Below are 6,886 nucleotides of genomic sequence, written 5' to 3' on the forward strand. Positions count from 1 at the left end.
AAATTGCTTATTCTACATTGAACTTGTTTAGTTTAGTTTGTAGTCTAATCAACCAAACACACCACCTTTTGATCAGTTGACTTACTAACCCTATACATTGTTTCCATTGCTAGTACCTAAAATCCCTTAGGACGATCCTTACTCACCCTAGCTATATTTTTAGTTAGAGGTAGTAGTGGCATTTATAAATTTAAAACTTGGCCATACTATTTTGCACAAATTTGGTTGTACCTGCGACAACCAACCAAGTTTTTGGCACCGTTACCGGGGATTTGAATTGGCAATGCCGTGTTTTGGAAACAAATAGGGATTATTACTCTTTTGATTGTGTCTTTACTTTATTTTACTTTTGTTACTTATTGTGTTTGTTCATATTTGATTAGGTGAATTGAGCAAGGAAGTTGAGGATAGGAGAATTGAAAGCAATGAATCTAAGTGAAGCTAAACAAAAGCACAAAAAGGAGCTAAAATCTAAAAAATTTGCAAACCATTGCAAGGCTTGAAACTTAAAAGTTTAATTGAAGTTGCTTAAGGACCCTTTGTGATATCTTTCTAACTCAATCTCTAGTTAAATCGTCGGCCAGCGTGGTGGCAAGTTTTTCAATTCTTAGATAAATCGTGAGCCCGCGTGGAGGCAATTTACTTTTCTTTGCATGATGTTCAAGCATGGGAGTATGGGATTAATGTACGTAGAGAATATTTGTTGATTGATTTGTTGTGGGGGCGAAGTGATTGTTATTTGCTTATTATTTGTTTAGCTAGTGTTTGCATGGTCTTAGGTCATTAAATCCTATTCTTGTCCCTCCTAATTTGCATTTTGAATCGGTTGTTCGTAATCCTAGGGGAAGAGGTAGTTTTCATCACTCCATTTCACCAATGGAGGAATTGAATGACGACCATGTGGAGGACCTTGGTCACACAGACCAACAAGTCATCCTCCACCTTAATGTGTATCATGAAAATATTCAAGTACCATTAGGCATGCCTAGACCATTCATTCCACTAGAACAACAAGGCCAAATTCCATTGGGAATGCCTCGGCCAATTTTCGCTCCACAACCTCCCATTATGCAAGGCAATCAAGGTGTTCGAGTAGCACCGCCGGTTGTGAATCCTTTCATTACTTTAAGAGACCATTATGTGCCTAATGAATATAATGCATCCACTTGCATTCAATTGCCCCCATTTAGAACACATCACTATGAGATTAAACCATAAACCATTCAAATGCTTCCCAACTATCATGGACTTCCAAGTGAAGAACCTTATAAGCATTTGGATGAGTTTCTTGAAGTGTGTTCTACCGTGAAATACACGGACATGCCGAAAGAGGTTTTAAGACTTAAAATTTTTCCTTTTACCCTTAAAGATAAGGCAAAATATTGGTTCAACAATCTTAGGCCTTTTTCGATAACATATTAAACAGAAATGCAAGAAGAGTTCTTGAAGAAGTATTATCCGGTTTCTAAGACCAATGCCATGAGAACTTCCATTCGTGAATTTTCTCAAGTTCTCAAGGGGATGGGGAAATGTTTCATGAGGCATGGGAAAGGTTTAATGATTTGCTTAGGAAATGCCCACATCATGACATACCTAAGTGGCAATTAGTTCAATATTTCTTTGAAAGTTTACCGGATAGTCACAAGGGTATGGTTGATGTATCTATGGGTGGTTTTTACCTTGATAAGCATGAGGATGATGTGTGGCAATTGTATGAAAGTATGAGTGAAAATTCAATGCATAGATCTTTATCCTTTAAAAATGGTAGAAATCTAGGTAGAAGGAAGAATGTTGGCTTATATCAAGTTGACAATTCCAATGACATAGTCGCCGAGATGAAATCCTTATTTCAAAGGTTTGATCAATTTTTGATTAACCAAACTTCGGCGAATCAAATGTCTTCCTCCCCTAATCATGTTCATCATCGTGCATCCAATGAATCATGTATGACTTGTTCAAGTGTTTTACATTCTACTTCCAATTGTCCCTATGGACATATGCCAAGTGAAAACCATGAGCAAGTCAATGCTACATTTGTCAACCAAGGGAATAATCCCTATAGCACTCATTACAATTCAAGTTGGAGGAACCACTTAAACTTCTCTTGGAAAAGCCAAGGGGAAGGCTCAAACCCTCCCCAAGGTGGTTTTCAAAACAAGTATGTTCCACCTCCAATGCAAGGCCAATGTTCCCAAGGTTTTAGATATTATTTTCAATCATCACATGGAAATCAATTAATTCTCATTTTCCTAACCAATCATCATATTCTCAAGGAAATTTTAGGAGTCCCGCTTTTGAGGAAAAAGTGTTGACCGCTCTAGGCACTCTAGAGGCGAATACTCAATTGCTTCATTCCCATTCCCAATCCATTGCTAAGCTAGAAACTCAAGTCGGGCAAATAGCTAGTACCTTGAATGTGAGAGAAAAAGGGAAGATGCCTTTGAATGCAACACCAAAGCGACAATGCGTTGTGGAGACTCATTCCTCATCGGAAGGTCACACAATCGAACATGTCAATGCGGTGCCAACCTTGAGAAGTGGGAGAATTATGGACATCCAAGTGAGTATGTCTAATGAAAAGAGTGAATCGGTGCAACCAAAAGTTGACACCCATCCCGTTTCATATTTTATTCCTCCTTTATTGCATGTGCATTATCATCTTATTGAGAAAGTTGTCAAAAATGATTTGAAAGATAAATTGAACAATGATTTGAAAAATTCTTGTGTTGAAGATTCTTCAAAGGAAAATTTTGAAAAAGTTTTTGAGCTTAAAGCTCCATTTCCAGATGCCTTGAAAGGATCCATTTCTCTTGACAAACAAAAGACCAAGACTAACATTGATGTGTTTAGGCAAGTGAAGATCAATCTTCCGTTTTTGGATGTAATTAAGTAAATTCTAGCTTATGCCAAAATTTTGAAAGATCTTTGCACCTAAAAGAGGAAGAACAAAAGCCAAGCACCAAGGAAAGTGGTCTTGACCGAGCAAGTGAGCTCCATTTTACAACATAACACTTTCCCAAAGTTTAAGGACCTGGTTCACCTACTACTTCTTGCATCATTGGTGACCATGTCATTAATCGGGCTTTTCTAGACTTAGGAGCAAGTGTCAACCTTCTTCCTTATTCAGTGTATGTTAAATTGGGCTTAGGAGACTTGAAACCGACGTCGGTGGTTTTACAACTTGCCGACCGATCCATCAAAAAGCCCCGAGGTAGCATTGAGGATGTTTTGATTAAGATTGATAAGTTCTTCTTCCCTATTGATTTCATTGTCATAGACACGGAACCGGTTCAGAATCCTAAGAGCCAAATTCCCGTTATCCTTGGCTGTCCTTTCTTGGCAAACGCGAATACTAACATAAATTATAGGACAGGGATAATGAAAATCTCATTTGGGCATATGAAGGTGAAGTTGAACATCTTTAATTGACCCCGAATTCCATAGACAAGTATGAAGAAGTGTGTGTTGTTGAAAAGTGCATTGACAATGAACTTGAAAAACATAAGTTTTTGCTTAGAAGTTCTAAAAGTTCATCTTCAAACTTGAATTCAAGAATTATTGTTTCAAAAGCAACGTTTGAAAGGGCATAGAAGCCCAAGAGTTATTTTGACCAAGGACCATCAATGTCTTTTGATCCAAATCCAACAAGTTCCTTAAAGAAGCATTTGTTGGATGGGGTTCAAAGTTTTTTCACCCCATTAAGGAGGGGATGCATAATAAGATATTTGATCCGGGCTAAAAGAGCCCAACGTCTTGCTAGGACATTAAAGACAGTAATGCTTCATAGGGTTTACAACCCTATTCCTCTTTCATTTCTATTTTATCTTTCGTTTCTTGCGACGTCTAGATATATTCTGGGTTCATAGACATTGTTGGGGACTGTGATTGAGAATGCATGCACTTCCATTCTGAAAATGGACATTTTGTGTCTGTTCGATCGATCTCAAAAGAGGTTTGATCGATCGAACCTCATTCCTGCATCAAACCTGTATATTTCACCTTTCTGTCCCATCGAGCGAAATTCTTTGTGATCGATCTGAAATTCCAAGATTGATCCAAATTCTTCTTGGATCGATCTTCAGTTCCAACACTTAGAAATTTTTGAACCCTGCATAAAACAGCTCTCTGTCTGATCGTTCGAACTTGTCTGCAGGTTTTTACCTATTCTATCGATCGAAGCATCTTCCAGATCGATCTTGGAGTGATCGATCTGTATTTCGTTGTTAACTTTGACTTTGAATACATTTTTGATTTTTAATTTTATTTGATTTTCAAAAACCTCAAAAAGATTTATTTTTATTTTAATTCAAAAATTTTTTATTTCAAATATTTCTAAAAAAAAAAAAAAAATTCCAAAAAGATTTTTATTTTATTTATTTTTCCAAGAATCTAAAAAATATTCTGAATTTTGAATTTTTAAATTTCCAAAAATATGTTTTACAAGGTTAGATCGATCTGAGTTCTTTTTAAATCAATCTATGTTTGATCGATCGAAGATATTTCTAGATCGATCGAACATGTCAGAGGCAGTTTTTTAAAATAGAAACCCTAGGGTTCATTTGATCGATTTACACATCAATCTTGACCCTCATCATCTCCCACCGCTGCAACCCACTTTCCCAACCTCCGGCGACCTTGCACAAGCTTCAAAACTTCATCTCCCATCTCAGATCTCATCTATTTCTCTCAGACCACTTCTCTCGTTGAGTTTTGGTAAGTTTAAGTTGTATTTTTGGATTTCAAGCTTCAATCACATGTTTTAGATGCTTTCCATGCATAGATCTAAGTTTCCTTGATGATTTCTTGCCATTTTTGATCTTCGAAGCATGCCACATATATATGTATATATATGTGTATATATTTTCGTTTTCGATTTGATTTTGGGGTCCCTAAGTGACCGTTTATGTGTTGTTGTTGTGTAGGGGGACCCACAAGCTTGCTTGTTTGCCCCTCGTGTCATCCACGTCATAGATCTATGACTTTTTGATTTCCTCACAGTAATTCGATCGATCGAAGTTTTCTCAGATCGATCTGAGAAAGATCGATCGAACTTTGTCTTGATCGATCTCATATTTTCTTGATCGATCGAACTTCACAGATTTGCATATATGCACTTCACACACTATCCATAGTGTTCATGATAGTTTTTTGATGCCCAATGCCTGTGTTTTCCACATTAGATGCATTCCATACTTACACTGTTTTAGCATGCTTCACTCAGTCACTGTTTACCTGGCTGCATTATCTCTTGCATAGATTCATGTCCATTACTCTGAGTTGTCTATCTTACTTGACAAACATGTTTCTATATGTTGTGCTTTAATTTTTTATTATCTGATTGCTGACTTTGCAAGTGTTTCGTTCTTTTGCAGGCCATGGAATGGGTTAAGACAGTCGCCGGTCGGCAGTATTCAAGGAGGGTACGATAGCGTGTAGAGGAGCCCGCAAAGCCCTTTCATGCTCAGGATCCAGTTCCAGAGCAGGCTGAGCAGCCTGAGTAGTTACAGGAGTATGTGGAGCCAGCTAAGGCTCAGTCTGACCGCTCTACCTCTACCTCTTCTGTATCTTCATCCCATTCCGATGAGGATGAGTATATATCTTCTCCTTCTCCACCACCGGCACAGCTTGGCCAGGTCCGAGACCGACCTGTCTGGAAGTTCATACGCCTTTCTGTATCCCATGAGTCAGTATTTGATATATCTTTTTTCTCCCTCTCAGTCTTGACCTGTGCAGCTTTCGATGACATAGAGCGGCGTGACATTCTAGCCATTCTAGCGCCAGTTACTTATCCAGTTTTCCTGCAGCTTGTTCGGATGTTCTTCCAGAACCTTCGGCCGGCCCCAGGTAATCCATTAGAGCTGCAAACTACTATCGATGGATATCCCATCTGCATTACCGTCAACACATTGGCCACATCTTCTTGATGCCCCCATGTCTACCCTCTAGGACTTGATTATCCTATTCTGAGGAGGCCTTCTGATGCAGACATGGCCGTTGCCCTTATTGGCCATTATGCAGCTGGCGAGACTTTCGCCACTAGGATTTGTCTGCCCGACAACCTATAGTTTTTTGATTCGGTCTTGTACCAAAATGTATTTATGGCGAGGCATAAGATCTAGAGGTGTTCTGACTTCCTGGCAGCCCTATATGCTTTCTACATCAAGTAGTGGATCTCCATTCCGGTACTCTACTGGAGTGTCATGATGAAGCTTTATACAAACTATATCAACAAGGCGAAGACCAAACGGGCTAAGTATTTCCTATTTGCTCATCTCATCACACAGATTCTGCGAGACCAGCGCTATCTTTTCCACCCAGAGCATTCTGAGTCAGGGGCTTGCCACTATGGCAAGAAGGACTGGAATAAGAGCTACAATGCTCTTATCAAGAGCCTAGAGGAGGACGCTATCCTAGTAACAGAGGAGGCGGAGATGGCAGCAGCATCAGACAATCTGGCAGACGCACCGGCGGCTGCAGTATATATGGAGATAGACCTGAAGCAGCAGTCTCTAGTAGAGGAGCTACCACATCACTCTCTAGTCGGGTCACCACTTCATTTCTCGGAGTAGACTTAGGCTATACCACAGTTTTATGATCCAGTCATACCTGAGGCTCTAGTTCTGACACCCAGCCTAGGAGAGCGTATACAGACGTTGGAGGATACCGTTGTCTCTTTTCGGTCCGATGTGGCCTCCCTCAGTACTGATGTGGCATTTCTCCGCTCAGATGTCATGGCTGCGCTGCGAGATATATCCACAGATATTCGGGGATCACGCCCCGCTCGCCCGACCTCCTTTGCCTGATCTCTCTATCTTTCTACTGTCATTTGATATATCTATGATACATTACTGTTACATTGCTACTGTTTTAATATTTTTGCGGCCAG

The 6,886-nt window shown here is 39.5% G+C and overlaps 1 non-coding gene across 1 annotated transcript; it reads right to left on the reverse strand.

Moving 5' to 3' along the window:
• Positions 1-1,485: 1,485 nt before the first annotated feature.
• LOC132280302 (small nucleolar RNA R71) lies at positions 1,486-1,591 on the reverse strand. Its single transcript, XR_009471543.1, has one exon. It is a non-coding gene; the product is annotated as a small nucleolar RNA R71 (small nucleolar RNA).
• Positions 1,592-6,886: the final 5,295 nt, after the last annotated feature.

The sequence above is a fragment of the Cornus florida genome, unplaced genomic scaffold (assembly GCF_030987335.1).
Source record: "Cornus florida cultivar Cherokee Brave unplaced genomic scaffold, ASM3098733v1 CherokeeBrave_3.0.0_Hap2_Chr10, whole genome shotgun sequence".
In the NCBI taxonomy this organism is placed as follows: domain Eukaryota; kingdom Viridiplantae; phylum Streptophyta; class Magnoliopsida; order Cornales; family Cornaceae; genus Cornus; species Cornus florida.